Genomic DNA, 17,733 nt, shown 5'->3' on the forward strand with positions numbered 1-17,733 from the left:
CATCTCCTCCACAACTGCAAAGCAGCAGACACACTCTCTCTGCTTGCCAGTGGCTGTGGTATCAATTTCAGTGTAGTATATGGGGGATGTGGGTTTTATCACATTGCAAAGGACCATCTGGGACCCTGAGAATTTAGCAACAAAGATGAGATGCCCTCATTTCATCTGCATCTCAATCACTTTAACACTCTGAAGCCAGAGCTATCTTTTTTTAACTTGCATTTTGTGGAGCTAAAACGTATTTTCAGCAGAGGTATGGATTCCTGTACAAAGAATATGAGTATTTCCTTATATAACCTCTAGGGACTTAATAGGCTTTAGTTCATAAATCCTCCTGCTTCTAAAGCAGAGGAAAAACTAACTACAACATGCCTATAAATATTCAATGCAGCATGAAATCATTACTCCTTTCTAGTGATATATATGTATATTTAAAATCAAAAGCAGGCACAACTTCTGTTCCTAAGTCATCCAGGAGTGTTTTTGAATGCCATCCCTAAGGCTTGGGCCCCTGGACATCCCCAGAATTGGGATAATAATAATATTAGTGGAACATCTTGGTGACTATCCTAACATCAAAATGGAAATAATAATAACAACATTAATGAAAAATCTTAGTGACAATCCCAATCTCCCCAAATTCACCCTAGATCATACGATTTTAAACTGAGATGGAATCAGTTGTTCTATTTGCTTTTCCCAGCTAATAAATCATCTCTGAAAGGACTGAAAAATGATGAATGGACTTTAGATGCTCTGTCTTTATCAAAGGCATCATTTTCTCATTTCAATAGACACACACACAGAGCCTAAACTTGATTCCACTTACCCACCTACAGATTTCCACACAGGGGCTCCACTTTTTCTATTTGTATTATTTCAAAAGGAGCTGTCATTCTTTCAGATCTTTGCATACAAATGCTTTTCCCGACTAGACATCTGTGTGACCAAAAGAAAGCATTTCCTTTCAGCTGTTTTTATGTTACTAGCTTTTTACCCCTACTTTCACCTGTAATGTAATTTCCCTAACCCTGTGATGAAACCTGCACTGTGCAGCTAAATTACTGCACCATCACATCTCTGCTGATACCACTAGGGCTGTGTGGAGATTATAAAGGTTTGTTTGGGCAAATACAGCACTTTGAGAGACGCAAGACAAAAATGCAACATGGGCTGGGCTCATATACAATAGTAACCATGCTGTATTTGAAAGAAACAGCAAAAAGAACATTGGAATTGCTATCTTAGTATCTTTTCTCATTAGCTGTGTAAAATGTGAGTTAAGCAAGCATCTTCTTTGTTCTGTTATAGCTCAGTGGTTGAGTACTTAGGTGACAATTTACATTTGAAGGTCTTGGAGCCAAACTGCTCAAATCTGTGGCCTTCTTTGCCTGAGGATGTTACTGTTATTTGGAACATTACACCTTTTGCTTTATACGCCATTAATAGTAGGAAGGGTGGAGGGGAAATGCTCTGTTAGCTTCTTGCTATTGTGTACAGAAGTAGGTCTAAAGAAAGCACATGTCTTGAAAATAGTCCTGGGAAGCACAGTGGGATATAACTGTCATAGAGATAATTGGATTAAATTTCATTACTGCATTCTTGCAGACTGGTATTCATTTTAGAGATTATTCATGCCATCTATTTCAGGTTCCTCACTGTAAGTACATAAGATACAAAGTCACCCTCCCTATGCCCCATTTATAGCCAATAGAGGAAAACATTCTAAGCTGCCTTTAAGTTTCACTGACTTGTACAGAAGGATTGAATTCCTAATTTAGATCTCTAAAGTTGACTATATAAATCCCTCCAGTGTTCATACGTCACCAAATATGTCAGGATTACTATTCATCTCTGACAACTAAGAACCTAATCTTCCTCCATTTCAATCAGACCTCAGAAGGCTGACTCAAATCCCATTCACCAGTATGAAGTTTTACAGAGAAGATGTTTCTTGGCACCTTTCTGTTTGTTTATTTTTAAGCACATCAAGGCATATCAACATGTTACCTGACGGAAAGTGCAGCATTATTTCTTTTGTGCTCAGCTCTGTTTCTAAACTGCCGTCTGGAATTTGTCCAAGCTTTTCTAGGCACTGCCCAAAGGACAATTTATTCATAAAATCATAGAATTGTTTAGGCAGAAAAAGATCATCAAGTCCAACCTAACACTGCCAACTCCATAATTAAATCATGTCCCTAAGTATCACATCTACATGTCTTTAAATATTTACTGTCATGGTGATTCAACCTCTTTCTTCCCTGTTCCAATGCTTGACTACCCTTTCTGTGAAGAAATCATTCCTAATATCCAAACCAAACTTCCCTTGACACAACTTGAGGCAATTTCCTCTTGTCCTATTGCTTGGTACTTGGGAGAATAGACTGACACCCACCTTTCTACAACCTCCTTTCAGGTGGTTGCAGAGATCTAAATGGGATCTGGAACAGAAGTGTAGCTTAAATGACAAATGTTACTCCAAACCTGTGCACTGGCACTACGTGCATCTGCCTGATTAACCTTAATGGAACCTTTAGGATCACAGAGTCGATTAGGACAGAAAAGATCTCCACAATAATTGAGTTCAATAAGTGTTGTGCCCCACTGTGTTGGTGAACAGAATAACCTGAAATTGCTGAAGTATGCAATGTGGATCTGGATGTGTTTTAGCAGCTCATTCTGTTTCTGTACACATTTAATACACATGCACATAAACACACACAACATAGCCCAAACCTTGAAATCCAAATAAAAAATTTGCCGGGAAGTCATATTTCTCCACTCCTATTACATTAGCAGGCAGTAGCAAGAAAGAGAGAAGTGTGAAGACCTGCTTAACAAGAACATGATTGGTCAAAATAGGATGGAAATCACATCTGGACAAATCTTCAAACATTTCATTTACACTTTTTGCTACTTCTTAAGGACTAGAGGTAACAGTATTGAAGAGCAGAAGCAGTTGATCATGTCAATTGCTTAGAGGTTACTGATAATGAACAGCAAGGATTTTTTCTTGCCAGATGTTTTACTTTCTTTGTAAACTAACAATAGATAAACCATTATCCAAATATGCCAGAAGCCTGCAGACTAGGAGAGGGGAAGAGGGTGTTTTCAGCACAAGGAAACAGTTTGCCTTGAAGTTACGGAAACCTGAAGATTCATGACAAAAACGAGAAGCTTAACTATTTCCTTAAAAACCCCGAACAAACTCCCTCTATATTTTCAGGTGGTGTTTTTCTATTGAAGGATATTTTCTAGTCTTGAACAGAACTGGTTTCTGCCTGTTTTCATTTCCAGCTCCCAAAGGCAAGGAAAAAAACAGGAGCTGATGCCACATGTGGAAGGGATAGAGAGCCCTTTTAGAAAATGGCTATCCCATGCTACAGAGATAGAGATCGTGTAAACATTGGTTTTGCAATGTGTTGTGGGACTGTTGGAGTTACTGCTATATTGCTACAAAGTCCAGAGAAACAATTCCAGGTATATTAAATATGGTAATTTCACTGTTCATTGGGAAACTGTCTCTCCAGGGATACCTGATAAATCAACTCAAACACAAGAAATGTCATTTGTTGCTCAGACTTTTTGTTTTAACCAAACATGGAAATTTTTTAGAAATCAAGGGGACATTTTCTCTTATTTAAAGTATTTTCTCAAGAACTCTAGTGTCACAGATATTCATTCATGGAAGTCAGTACCAGATCCCCTCAAAAGGGCTGAAAAGCAAAAGTGGCTTTTTCTGTCACCCTTAGCATTGAATTCAGTGTCACCACTCTTGAGGACAGATTTGTACATAGCCCTGGAAAAGTAAACATATTTCAGTGTTTTGTTTGCTTCTCTAAAAGGAGGATACTATGTCACCTCTTCCATCTTTCATTCACAGAATCAATTTATATTTGGATTCCTGGCTGTCCCTGACAGTAGCACATGCAGGCACACAGCAAGCCTGACACATTTTAAATACTGAGCTTGTTAGTAGCACAGTCCACTTGAAGTAATCCTCACAGTACTGGCTGTGTGGGACCCATGAAATCTGGACTACAGCACTGACCCACTCATGGAATGCATGCATTTCCAATCTCTGATTATCCTCTCTGATGAGTTTTTATAGTCTTATGGTACTCAGACATTAAGGAAGTTTCTTTGTGTCAGAGTTATTAGTGGCAAATCTCATTGCTCTAAGACAGAAACTCTCATGAAATTTTAATGCACTAAAGACAGCGCAGCAATAAAACTACCCACCTGAAATCTTTGCTTTGCAGAGGAGTGTAATCTAATATTAATATCTGTCAGCCACATCAGTTGCACATCAACCTAGTTTCTCTGAAGTGTCCCCTCATTATGCTGTAAAATATTACCTCTCTCAAACACTGAAGCTTCTTAAACAAACAAATCAGTAATGTATCCTGTATCTTTGCAATGTGGCTGTAAAGTGAATATTGTCTCTAAGTCTACTTGCACCACGATACTGGCTTTTACTGCTTGGCAAGTTCATGTCATTCATAAAGTACCTCCTACATTCTCAGTTTGCCTTTCACACAGTAAGTAAACCAATTGGGTTGGTTCAAAATAGGGCACGTTTTGCACCCCTCAGATATTTCTCAAAAGCACTTACTGTCTCTTCTACAACAAACAGTTGTTCAACAAGAAGTTTTTGAGTAGTGTGGGCATGTAGCACCTCAGCTAACTGGGACCTGGTTGTAGAATAGGTGAGACCAAGGTGTTCAATGTTCTGACACCCTGGAAAAAACGAGTGCCTGATGAAAACCAGCATGAAAGTGTTTTGCACTGTGTCTGGGGCAGGGAAAAGTGAGTGTGTATTGCCTCAAGTATAGATTTTCTGTCAGCAGTGGCATTAAAAGCATATATTGCACTCTGCAGCTACCTTACTGCAAGTGCATACCACCTCCAAAGGCATGCAGCTTGGAAAAAACAATGTACTTACAACTGAATTTCAGCTCATTGTCTACTAATGTTTTGGTTATGGTGGAAGCATAAACTACACCACTGAAAAGAGCTTTGCGGTGCTCTTTCTGGGAGGAACACTCACACTCCTATTTAGACCAAAGTTATCCGATTATCAAATATCTACATTTAGAGCTGGAGGTGGAGGATGGTGAGGAGAGCTGTGGAGGGGAGAAAATTAAGGCAGTAAAGTTTACTCATTTTGAAAGGGGGACTATACACCAAAAGGAAAAATAATTTCCATTTTGGGGAAAATCATATGCCAGTGAAGAAATTGTTATTTGGGATAAAAATCTTGAGACCAACTGAAAAAATAAATCATGTGTTGACAATTTGATACTGACTGGAATGGTACCTGTTGTCTGGGTGAAGGTCTTAGATATTCCAACAAGTCCTGCACCCTTCATTACTGCAATTTTGCAGAGACTTCTTCAACTACAAAACCTGGACCCAGTATAAAGTTAAATCTAGGGAGAGCCCCCTACACCAAGCTGGGCTGTGGACTCACAGTTAGAAGAGCTCAGGCACAGCAGTCATCAGAAGGCTTGATCAGAAGGCTCACAACTTAGGGAGTTTATTCAAGATAGTTTAACAGACAGTTCTCATAGCTCATAGTAGAAGAAGTTAGTTCCTATTACATCAGTAGATCTAGATGTGACTCACCCTCACATCCTAGTAAATCTCTCTCTCACGCAGTAATGTCCACACCTTTTAAGCATTCTCACATCTAACAAGCTATCACATAATTGGTTAACCAATTCACCTTACATACACCACAGCCTCTCATTGGTCACAAGCCACCACACATACTCCAGGTAGCTCTGTTCTCTTTAAGGTAGAACTCCAAAACAGCTTTCCTTAAGGGATGCACTCACACTCACCACCGCAGTTAAAGATTAGTTTACAGCAGAAACAGGCAAGAATCAAAAAAGATGAGGAAAATTACTGCAAAACTTAGAGAAAAAGAAATCTACAAGAAGGAAAAGAATATACCTGCCATGACGAGAAAAGTCCCCAGTGCACTACAAGGATTGTCAGCTCTTGAACTCTACAGCAAGTGTTATTGCTCCTCTTTTTCTGGGGATGGCTAAAGATCACCACACAGGGTCTGGTTTTGAGAGAAAGCACATCCTCAGATGTGCTCCCAATTCTTTAGATAAAGAAGAAAACTCATGTCTGAACATCACATTCAAGGATGTTGTTGAGCAAGGGATAACCTTAGGAGGTGGGAAGCTTGCTCTTTAATGCAATCAGAAACTAAAGCACTATATCACTTCCTCAGTGAACATCAAAGACATCTTTAAAATGGCTCCATTATTATTCTACCTGGTGAAGCACACACAGCACCTGCGCATGGAAAGCACTCTTTACTTCTGTGGCCTTCACAGGTCTCCCAGAACTCTCACTCTGGGGACACATTCACAGAGCAGCTGAGCTAGAGCACCTTTGCAGAGCTGGGCATCCCCAGAGCCTCCATGGTTTGTGAGGAGGACACTCAACTAGTATCAGGGAGATGCTTCAGCATGCTCTGAAGAAGTTCCTGCTGTAGGAGACAAGAGATGACTCCAGAATGAATATACATGCTACCTGCCAGTCATTGAAATTCCCAGAAAACCACACTTAGACAACTGACTTCTTGAACTGGAGGCAGAGACAGAGGCAAATCAAACCAGTGACTGACAGGGGAGCAAGAGCTATCAGCTGGAAAGCCATGACACTTACTCCAACAGAGCACATCCCAATATATTACAATGCATTAGAAGTATTGAGGCACTTCAGCATGTGTGGTTTAGAAGTTACGAGCACAAAGGGCATTTGCCTTTTAATAATGTTTTTATGAGCTCCCTGAGTGGCTTGCAAGCAGTTCAATATCCACTGCTGCATACCATTACTGCTGTATTTTCTAGAAGAGTGCTTGGGAGACACAAGAAAGAAAATGACTGTGATCAAAGTGAAATTACAATACACAATTGCATTTCTGTGAATGCTCTACCCAGCTAATACAAATAGACTGGAAAAAATCAACTCAACAAGATCCTTTGGAAAAACAAAGCAGTGCTGCCAAAACCATGCCCCTTTGAGGTATTTTTTAGATAACTGTGCTTCACTTACAAGGTTTATAATGTCAATGTAAATTTGAAAGGATCTGTAAAAGAATATGGTTTTGAGTTCTTTCACTGGACCTCTTTGAGTGCAGATAATATCACAAGCAAAATATTTTGCTCCTGCTCAAGATTAGTTTGATCATCCTGAAATGTCACAAATGAACAGACGACCCACTCTTGCAAGACAGTGTTACACATTTTCAATTGCATTTCCAAGTCCCTAAACACCCACTCATTAATATACCAAATACATTTGCAAATGAGAGCTTTGGTAGGTTAGCACTGTTTTTAGCAAACAATATTTCAACAATGCACTTTCTGTGCTTTGCAGAAAATGTTCTTGAAAAGATAGGGATTACAAATTCATCAGACTGCTGAATTTATACGGCCTGTGGATTACGTTATTTATTCCTCAATGATTTTAAAGGTCGTTTCCAACCTAAATGATCCTATGATTCTAAGAGGATTCTAAAAATACTCACATCCCTTTTCAACCATTCATTGCCTCATAAGTAGATAAAGATACTTTCATCTTCATGAAGCTTTTCCCACAGAGTTACATTTTTGATGTGAATTGTAAATAAATACAAAACTTCATACTCATTCATTATTTTCGTAGATATTCCAGTTTCAGAAGTACTTTACTAGAATGCTGACTGAGAGGATGTGGAAAAGACACAAGTAAATTGATTTTAGTTTTCAAATTGGAGTTATTGTTTATTCTCTTCATACTCATCAATCTCAGTGAATCACCTGCAGGGAAAATCCAAATATCTGGTTATTAATCTCAAAGATACTCATACATTTTGGCCAGGAAAAGAAGCCAGACATTTTGAAAAAAAACTAATTTCCTTTACGATTTTAGCATGCTTTTGTTTCAGTTTTGGTCTGGGATTCCAACCTTGACACAGCTGCTGGGTGGCTTACCTCTCAAACTGACAATCACTTGAAATCCAAAGACTTTTGATTCTGGGGGAAAATTTTAGAGTCTCTTTTAGCAAAACTCTGTGTGGGTCTTGGAGGCTTTTTGTCCCCTCATATCAGTTTCAGTTTGAACACTTTGGAGCCCCAGGGAAGGAGTGTACATCCAGCATTGTCAGAGAGGTCTGACTTGGTCATACAGACAAACATCTGATGCACCAGGTCCATGCAGTGCCAGAGCCCACGGACAGGGGGTGTGGGTGGCACAGGCACAGCCTTTGTTCATATTAGTACCCTACTTTGGGAAAACAGATCACAGCATTTCTAAGTCTAGCTGGCAAAACATTGGTCCTCCTGTTTAATTTTCATAAATTACTTTCTTCAAAGCGACACATTTTTTGAATGAGACAGAGGACAAGAAGGTTTATTAGGTTAGGGTTAGGTTAGGTTAGGTTAGGTTAGGCTAGGTTAGGTTAGGTTAGGTTAGGGTTTTATTCTTATCACACTTGTCACACAAGATGAGGCACAAGGAAACATGAGGGGCAAGAGGTAAACTCGGGGTTTCTGGGGGGGTTGCAGAGAAAGAGCAGGCATTATGAGGATGGCTGATATTTTGATAACCTTTCCTGTGGCCCAGTGGTAGCCCTGAGTATGGTGTATAGATACATATGGCAGTCAACAGCCTGAAACACGTATTTTCTACATCAGCAGCAGTCAGCTTTTGCTGTGCCAATTTATGCCAGTTTATAGGAAGCCTTAATTCTTGTTTTGACAGCTATAGAATTGTTTTGTGGTCCTGAAGGACTGATTATGGTTTTCCTACCTTCAGCCTGTTTCAAACATTCAGATCCTAATGACAGTTGTGCTATGTTTGTTTTATTTTTGTTTTTAATAAAAGGTGCTTGGCAGACAAGTTGTATAATCCTTTGGGTCCAACATTTCAGCATTAAGGGGGAAAGTGAATTTCTTTCTGAATTGCTTGGAAAACACGGTGCCTGTAAATTATATGGATATCTATTTGATTCTCTGATGGATGTACAGGCAGGATTTTCGTCTGGCATGGGGGACATTAATTTTGCAGTCACTCCCCATGAGAGTTTGACTTCTATTGTTAAATGAAGGCAAGTGTATGGAGATTTCTGTCTGGCAGCAAATACTGAGAAGCAGGATTGCATGAGCACGATGCTGCCAACAGCATGGCCATAATGACCACACTTGGAATCATCATTTAGAATCTCATTAGCTCTCGTTAAAAGATATAACATTAAACTTTTGGCATTAAATGTGCAAATACATCATTAACATCTTTTACTCCATCATCTGTACTGCAGCATTTCTAATTGCAATCAAAGAGAAATTATGCTGGAAATAGCCTTTCCATGTGCTAAAAAAGCACTGAAACCAAAAGTTACGTTAAGAAGATAGAGGTTTTTCTAGTCGCTTCTTGCACATTAAAGCAGTGATATTTATTTATTATTCTGAGTTAGATTCTTTTTGTGTCACCAACAATAACACACGTTTCCTTTTACCCCTTTTTCCAAAGGGCTTTAGGACTATACATCCAAACTTTTCATGTGGTACTTTGTCACCCTGCAATCTGTCTGACCCCCATTCATGTGTTCTACAGGTTTTCTCTGGACAGTCACTTCCTTTAACTCTAGTGCCTAGCTGGTTACCAAATGTTTACAAATGTTTAAAAGGATTTATGGAATTCAGGGCAAAGATACACATATGGCACGAGAGAGACTTAGTTGTTCTAATAAGACCAAATTTTGGCCCAGTTCAGCTCAATTATAGGAATGAGATCCAGACCACACGTAATGAATTTTCAGCCTGTTTTGGCATTGAAGCAGGTTTAATTGAAAGCAGCTCAATATACATTTCATGTTCTACCTTTTCCACATGATGGTTTTTCAAAGGAATTCACCAATGAATCCTAGCAGTATGCTTTTGTTCATGCTATCAGCGAACACCAGGGGAGAAAAAGCGGGTACAAAAATGGGAATGAACACTGTTCTACTATTCTGTAATGGCAAGCCTAAGGTTCTACAAAAATTGAGCTGCAGCATGCAATATGCAATGAACTTGTTTGGTACTTAGTATCTTGGAAGCATTTTTTCTTCTGGAAAATGCCAAAAGTACCGGCATAACTTGAAATAAATAAAAAATCAATGAATTACAAACACTGTGATTCCTATGTCTTTTGAGGAGGCAGATCCTTGCTTTCCTGTTTTTAAATAAGACAAACCGATCTATAAGAATGTATCTTCTGCATTTACACTGAGACTGCTTTTATTCTTTCTACATGTTCTTCTTTGCCCAAAGGAGAGAAGGGGAGTTAAATTCGTGATTTGTATGTGAAATATACTTTCCCAACAGGTAAATAACAGTGATGGAACACTTGTTTTTGCTTAAATTTTTCTTCCACATTCAGGCATGCATGAGTCACATCTTCATATACCTAGAGAAGCTTCATTCCTATTTCAAAACCTACAGCCACAGGACTCAATGAAACAGAAACTGTCTTTTGCAGGTTTGTTGTTACCTCTTGCTTAAACACCTGGTGAAACATTGTCCACCCTTCAAACCCCACTGTGAAACTGTATTCAGTCAATTTTATACTGCCTGCTAAAAAGAGGTTCTTTCTTTACACAGAATGTCTTACTGAGCAATTGAATACAACAAAAGAAGTTTGATCTAGTAAGTAATGGTCTCATCTACGTCCAAGTGGCATAAGATGGGAAGTGGAAACTTTGTCCTAACATTCAGAATTATCAACTTCATCTGCTGCTGCACATTCCCCATAGAGGGGAACTGCCAAACCCAAACTACAGTATCTGCAGAGGTCTGAAGAAGAGGGCATTCAAATGGAAATTATTTGCCTTTACTCTTCTGACTGTTTCATAGTACATGCTGGGTTTACAAGAAAACAATTCTCCAACCATTCTTCACCTTTAAGGGAGGAGCCAGTTTTTCCAAATGATAAGACTACTGTTGATGTGGTGAACAAGCCCTCTCTCCTGCCCGCCCTCCACTGCATTTGACATGTTGAATGGTAGGGGATGTTGAAATTTTATTCTTGGAGACCTGCTCTCCAGCTCTCTTTCAAGTGCTGTTTCTTAAGAAGTTGACATTGTGCAGTACTGTTTATCTCAGCCCTTCATCTTTCAACCTGGATGAACTATGGAGTCAGACGTTAGCATCACTGTATCTATCCTTTACAACATCTAGCCTAACAGGGCCTGCTTCATCTCTTGAGAAAGCAGATCCCAGATTGGAAATATAAGAAATGCAATAAATAAATAAGATGCTTACACAGTTCAACAAAATTTCCTGTCACATCCTACGAGCCAGAAAGAGAAAGAAAGTGACACTTCTGCCACTAAGAAAATCTGCTCAGTTTTAACAGCTGAACTGAACCAGAATCCTTTTAACAATTTTCAAGGGGGGTTTTCTTCATCCATTTCATTTTGTGTTCCACTTCAGCATGCCAGGCCTGAAGGTTAAAACGCTCAAGAGTGGCATTATTACACATTGTTGGTATGTGTGAAAAACCTGCTGCCTCACGTGTGCTCCAACAAAAGCATTGCAATGGAACAAAGTGCTTGCGTGTGTCCTTGCTGGATCCCAAAAAAAGCTTAGTGCACCCCAAATTTCAGCTCACACTTTCCATCCCTTTGCCAGAGACACTGACAGAGAGCTGGGATCCTTGTACCGTGTAAGCACAACCACATCTCCTTCACACCAACACTTCTAAAATACTTAAACTCATAGTTGGCAGGTTCATGGCAGCCCCTGGGAGTGCCAATCATCCCCCTCATTGGCCCCATCTCCAACATGGTGCCCAGATGCTCTATAATGCTGGAGCAAGGGACTGCAAACGACCACAAACTCAGACAAACGCATCTGGAGGGATCAAGGAGAGGACAAATATGTTATCAAAGGGTGACTCTTGCACCTAGTCCCCTAGCACTCACCCCTGCTCCACATGCATCTCTCGCTGCACCATGACTGCATGGAGAAGCAACACATCAGGCTCTTGGGGCTCAGTGTTTAAAGACCTAAAATATAATAATTTGAAAAAAACATCTTCTAAAGTATCTTGCAAGTATCTTGTCCTACAGTTGCCAGAGCAGGTACATAACCTATTTCACCACCAGCTGCTGAATTAGAGCAGAGGGATTGGTCTATTTTCTGGCTAAGGTGACCACAAAATTATTTCTAGAGCAGTGAATACTTGCAAAGCCACATGTAATGTTTTAAGTGGAAAGCACAGGCCATGAGAAGAGTGGGAGTACGAACGTAATGAAACAAGCTGCAGGGGTGTCTGCAGGAGATAGGGCAGCTTCTGCCCTGTGTCTGTCCTCAAATCAACCTTCAGGGCCCCTAAGAATGCTTAATTTAAATTGCTTGCACCTTCAGGTCTATAAAAACTCAGCTATAAGTTTTATTAACTTGCAAGGCAAGTTCACAGCTCTGACTCTTATTAGCTGACAGCACATCAAGTGTGATACAGAGCAGCAAAGGCAGATCAACAATGGCTGCCTCATCAGTTGAAAAATCATGGACAGGACCTTATTTTTGTCATACAGCAGTGATACCACTTTTGTTTTTAAGGATCTACCACCCCATTGCAGGCAGGGGTTAGTAAACTGCTGCTTCTGATGCTTCCAGAGGATGTGCTCTTTGGGCAGTGGTAGGTGACAGGAATGCACACTGGGAGGTCAAAAAAAAAAAAAACAAGAGCTGTAGGAAATTCTCAGCCCTGATCAGGAGCATTCACCCTCTGTCTTACATACTGTGTTAGGGTGCCTTGTGCAGCTTGGTGCCATCAACAAAACAGAACAAAATATGCCTCTGTAAATGACATGAAAAGAGAGAGGAAATTTCAGTAAGAGGCACAGATTCACCAAGAAGTCATGGATCACCACATCCAGCTTAATGGAGCTGTTCTAATTGGGGGAAATTATGAAACTGCAGCTGAGATGGCACATGGAGCTTTTTAAACCACCCCAGCTTACCAGCAATCTGCTCTCCACTTCTGACAGAAAAGACTTGCAGCATCTTCAGGGTAAGTGTCTTAAGAGAAGCATGGTGTCAGTACTAATAATAGAATAATAGAGATATGTTCATGCAGAGTTGCTAGTGCAGATTTTTTCTTAATCTCCTTAGTTGTAACGAAAGAAATATTCTGAAGTCTGCACAAGGCATATCCCTTTGGCAATGCCATCAAGTCAACGAATTTCTATGAACGTATTAACTAAGACAGTTTTAACATGTCTGTATTCCTTTGCCAGATCACTAATTACCTCCCTTTGATTTCCATAATGGACTTTTATCTCTGTGGAGAGATTTTTGACACAATTTTTTTTTTCACTCACAGCAACAGCAACCCCATCTTCAGACTTGTCCCTCCAAGGGCAGTGTTTGCTTTTTCACATTTTTGAGCTCCTCAGTCAAATGAGGCATCACCCACCACATGAGGTACTACAACCACTTCCTGAACCGAGTGGTTCCTGGGCTCACATGCACAGAGGCAATGCCTGGACTCAGTCATGCCCATAAAAAATTCAAAGGGATTTTGCTGAGCATGATGGAAACTTGAGTTTTGTTGGTCTTTAGAGCTGAGGATTTTCACAAGTTGTTTCAGTACCTGACATACTTCCCAACAACAGATGCTGTAGCACTATATTCAGTGTGTTTCAGTTGCCTCTGGGAACAAGGGGTGCTTCTCCTCAGGCATTTTTTTGGCCTTTCTGATAAATGTTGGTAAATGAAATGCTGACAGACACTAGTGCAATGCAGACACTAGTTTTCTCTTTGAGTACTGGCTGTGGCCATGCTGGGGACAGGGAGGAGGAAGATGAAGAGTTGTAGAGCTGTCCAGTTTTGCAAACCTCAAGAGGCCATTTTTCATTCCCTCTGCCCAGGCAAAGACATCTTTCCTCCCTACCTCCCTCTACTTTTCTCTGCTATTGAAATCTCATGAAAGTTTTCTTTTTCATTAGTTCATAGAGATTCTGCTTCCTATCAAGAATAAAGTACTCCCATCCCTATCACACTAGTGCCATGTCTTTTCTTCAACAAGGAATCATTGCATCTGCATCCTTCTGTGAATATACATTTGGCTTTAAAGTAAAAAATTATCACTTGCTTATGTATTTTACATTTTTTTGTATCAAAAGAGAATACAATTAATTAATTGATTTCATACCTATTTTTCTAAGCAAATGATCCTATAACCACAGTGTTGCCTAGCAATGATTTACACAGAAACACAGTATACACACCACTTCTTAGTAAAAGAATGCAGAAGAGCACTAAAAAGCATCTGCAATGACAACCTTGCACACAGTTATGAGTGAAAGCTGATTAGCAGAGTTTTCACAAATTATTTTGCTGCCATTTGGCCTAAGAACATTCATCAGTGAAAGAACACAAGTATCTAATGTGCAAGCCACCAGATTAATAAAGAGTGCTGCAGTAGTGAGGTTTAGAGCAATGTATCAGCTACTTTAATGTCAGGTACAGAAAACTCATCACTTAGGATGTCAGTGATGTCATCTGGTGTCAGGCATCGAGGTGTAAGCTTGCCAAAAGCAGCCAAGGAACATGATCTGCTGAAATCAGATGACTTACACACACCAACCTCTATTACAGGAATTCAGTTTGCACATAATGTTTCCTGCATGCTGTCTGGTGTCCTGCACAAGGCACAGTATTTACTTGGTGGTCCTAAATAAAGTAATCTGTGTCTGCAAGCCAAATTCCCTAAAGGTGTGTGCAGTTGTGTCATACTGAGAGACTCTGGTGCTTTGCAGGGACGCCTCCTGGACCAAGCAGCAGGAGATTGAAGAAGTGAGAAAAGTTAGTCTGGTACTTTTAGGATCAAAAAGACAAGAGAGATTTCTAAAAGCTGAGGAGGGCATGAGGATGCTGCATGGAAGAATGTGTGTCTAATGAAAAGGCATTGAGAAATCTGACTAAACTTGGCACACACTCACAGCAGTCTACACTGGCTTTGGCACGCACGTGTGTTTTGTGCCCAGGGCCACGCACTCAGAGAAGCATGCTGAGCCCTTCACAGTGATTCTGAAAACTCAGCACAAAGCTTTTAAAACACTGCTGGGGGAGAGGAGCTGAGGCTGACAGCACAAAGAAGATGTGAAGTTTAAAAGCCTCTGCAGTCACCTGAAAAACCTCACTCAATGGCTCTCAAGGGAAAGACAATTTTGAGCTGTCTTTAAAGTTCCTGAAGTACTTAAGGCTAGAGATATATTTGTAGTAATGCCACACAGGAGGAAAAGACCTGCAGTATGAAAAAGACAGAGATGCATACCTGCAGTATGAAAAAGACCTTCCGCATTTATGGAGAGGCGTCTGTTTCGGCTGAGTAAACCCCTCCATGGTCCCTCAGCCTGAGCACTGGTTGGCAGCTACCTGGTGTAGGCATGAGAGGCACCCCTAGAGAATACTTTGGGTTGAGCATAAGATGAAGCCAAGGCTCATCACCCCATGGATCTCCATCACATGAGCCACCCACAGGTTAAAACCACACTCTTGATGCAAACTAAAAAGCTGATGTGGGCATAAGCTACTGGGACTGCCCAAATTGCTTACATGAAGGAAACCACCAAGATGCTGCCCCTTCTTCCACCACAGCTGTAGGGTGTACCTCCAAAGCACTCTCCTGATGTGTGGGAAAGGGATAGAAAAATGGCAGTGAGAAGAGGGAAAAGAGCAGACAGCTGAAGTGCTGTCCCTTCTCCCATCCTTTCCTCTTGAGCGCACTGAGATTGGTAGGAGAGAGGGCAGTCCCCACGCACTCCTCTTGCTGAGGAAAGCTGAACCCCCATTGAGCACCTGCTTGGCAGATGCTCAGACCATCAAAAGTCAGAGGATACCCTGAGGTGAATCTCTATTGATGTGTATTGCTTTGAACCAATGAATATTTCATTACTGGAGAGAGAGAGAGAGAGAGAATACGAATCAATAATTCAAGAGTAAGGAAAGGGGAAGGGATGGGTCGGAACCACTGCTGGAGGATGTGTTTCACTTTTTGAAACACTTGAGATCTGTGGTTTTTTCAAAGACCACCTTAATAATATACACCTACAGTCTTTTCAGTAAAGTCTTAAAGCTACTATACTCATCAGAGGAACAATCTTTCCTTGTGCAACCATTCTAATCAATAAGCAACGTTTACCATAAAGTTTCAAACCACAACCTTTCTTCTGGAGGTCATCTCTGATCCAGCCTCTCTCTGCAGGCAAGGGAAGAGAGAGGAGAGAAAAGACCAGGTTGGGAAACACTGTGATAGCAAAGAGCAAACTGGCATTAATTGAACAATAAAGTCATAAGGAGAGGGCCAATGTAGTTACACTAATTTAATTTTGAACTGAGCTTGAAGAAAAAGAGAAGACAAATGAAAGAAGAAAATGAGGAGATAAAGAGTTACTGATACAGAAAAAATTATCCTCATTTTCCAGTGAAGCAAAACAGGTTGCTTCTTCTGAAGCATTAAGCTGAGGTCACAGTTTCAGGCTAGAAATATCTGGAATTTCTGGAATTTCAAAGGGCTTAGAAGAAACTGATTTTGCAAATCCATGTCTGTTTGCTTGGAAGTACTCGCTCAAACTGTTTACTTCTCAAAAAAAAATTTAAAGATGTTAAGATATCCTTCTTTCTCTGATTTGTGGGTTAGAATACCTTTATCACACTAAACTTTAGACATGATTTTCAAATGTGTAAAATAATGGTGTCAAAATGAAACACTTCACCTCATTACTCTCAATTATTTTAAATATAGATTAAAGCTATTTCTTCCTATTGCTTTGTTCTGCTCTGACAAATTGCATAAAATATTTTCCTAACTCGCTTTCCCATTTTGTGGTAATCTGCACAAGAAGAGCAATATGCCATGTTACTTAAAGTGGCAGGACACTGGATTGATGCACATTTTCTTCCATGGACTGCACTCTAAAACATTTGTCCTGTTCTACAGCAAGAGAATTTTGTTTTAAAGGCAAAATTTAATATCACTCATATGTACAACATGACTGCCAGTTCTTACAATTTGTTTGCAAAACCTGCATCTCTGTGAGGACTCATTTGTTCAATAAGCAAAACAAAGGCTGGAATATGTCCTTAGATTTTCTTACCAGAAAAAAAAAAAAAAGAAAAAAATAGCCTGAGGTGTATTTAATTTGCCAAAGGTAAAACTACAGGCATAAGTAGGTTAACTTTAAGCTGACAAGGTTGAGTTAGTCATTAATTAATAAAGTGTGCAAATTAAATCCTGACAAAATTTCCGCTAACTTTAGCAGCATTTGGTTATCACTCCAGGTACTTTTGCTGGAGATGTTTTTATTGAAATAACAGAGAAAGAAAAAAGGACGTTAAGTAGTCCAATGTTTGGCACAGCTGGGATCACCTTCTGACACTAACCTACAGCTTCTCCAGTGCTATATTTTTCATCCACAGCTCATGGAAAACCTGGTGATCCTTTGTGTATGGCAGTGAACCTGTCATACTGCAGGATCAGGCCCACCAGGCTGTCCCTTCCATATCTCTCACTGACAAGCCTAAAATGTTTAGATTAACACCTACAGGGAATTTTTTATGTGCCTCTACTCACAGAAAAAGCAACTTGTTTTTTGAGGAGTAATGATCTTAGTTGATTTTAGTCCTCTTTGGTTTAACTGTGGGTATAGAGCAGGACCTGCATCCAGCCCTAGGAGTG

The 17,733-nt window shown here is 40.1% G+C and overlaps 1 protein-coding gene across 1 annotated transcript in view; it reads left to right on the forward strand.

Moving 5' to 3' along the window:
- NPSR1 (neuropeptide S receptor 1) overlaps positions 1-17,733 on the forward strand; it is a 56,096-nt gene that overhangs the window by 20,767 nt on the left and 17,596 nt on the right. The window lies entirely within an intron of this gene.

This window comes from Pithys albifrons, chromosome 7 (assembly GCF_047495875.1).
Source record: "Pithys albifrons albifrons isolate INPA30051 chromosome 7, PitAlb_v1, whole genome shotgun sequence".
NCBI lineage: Eukaryota > Metazoa > Chordata > Aves > Passeriformes > Thamnophilidae > Pithys > Pithys albifrons.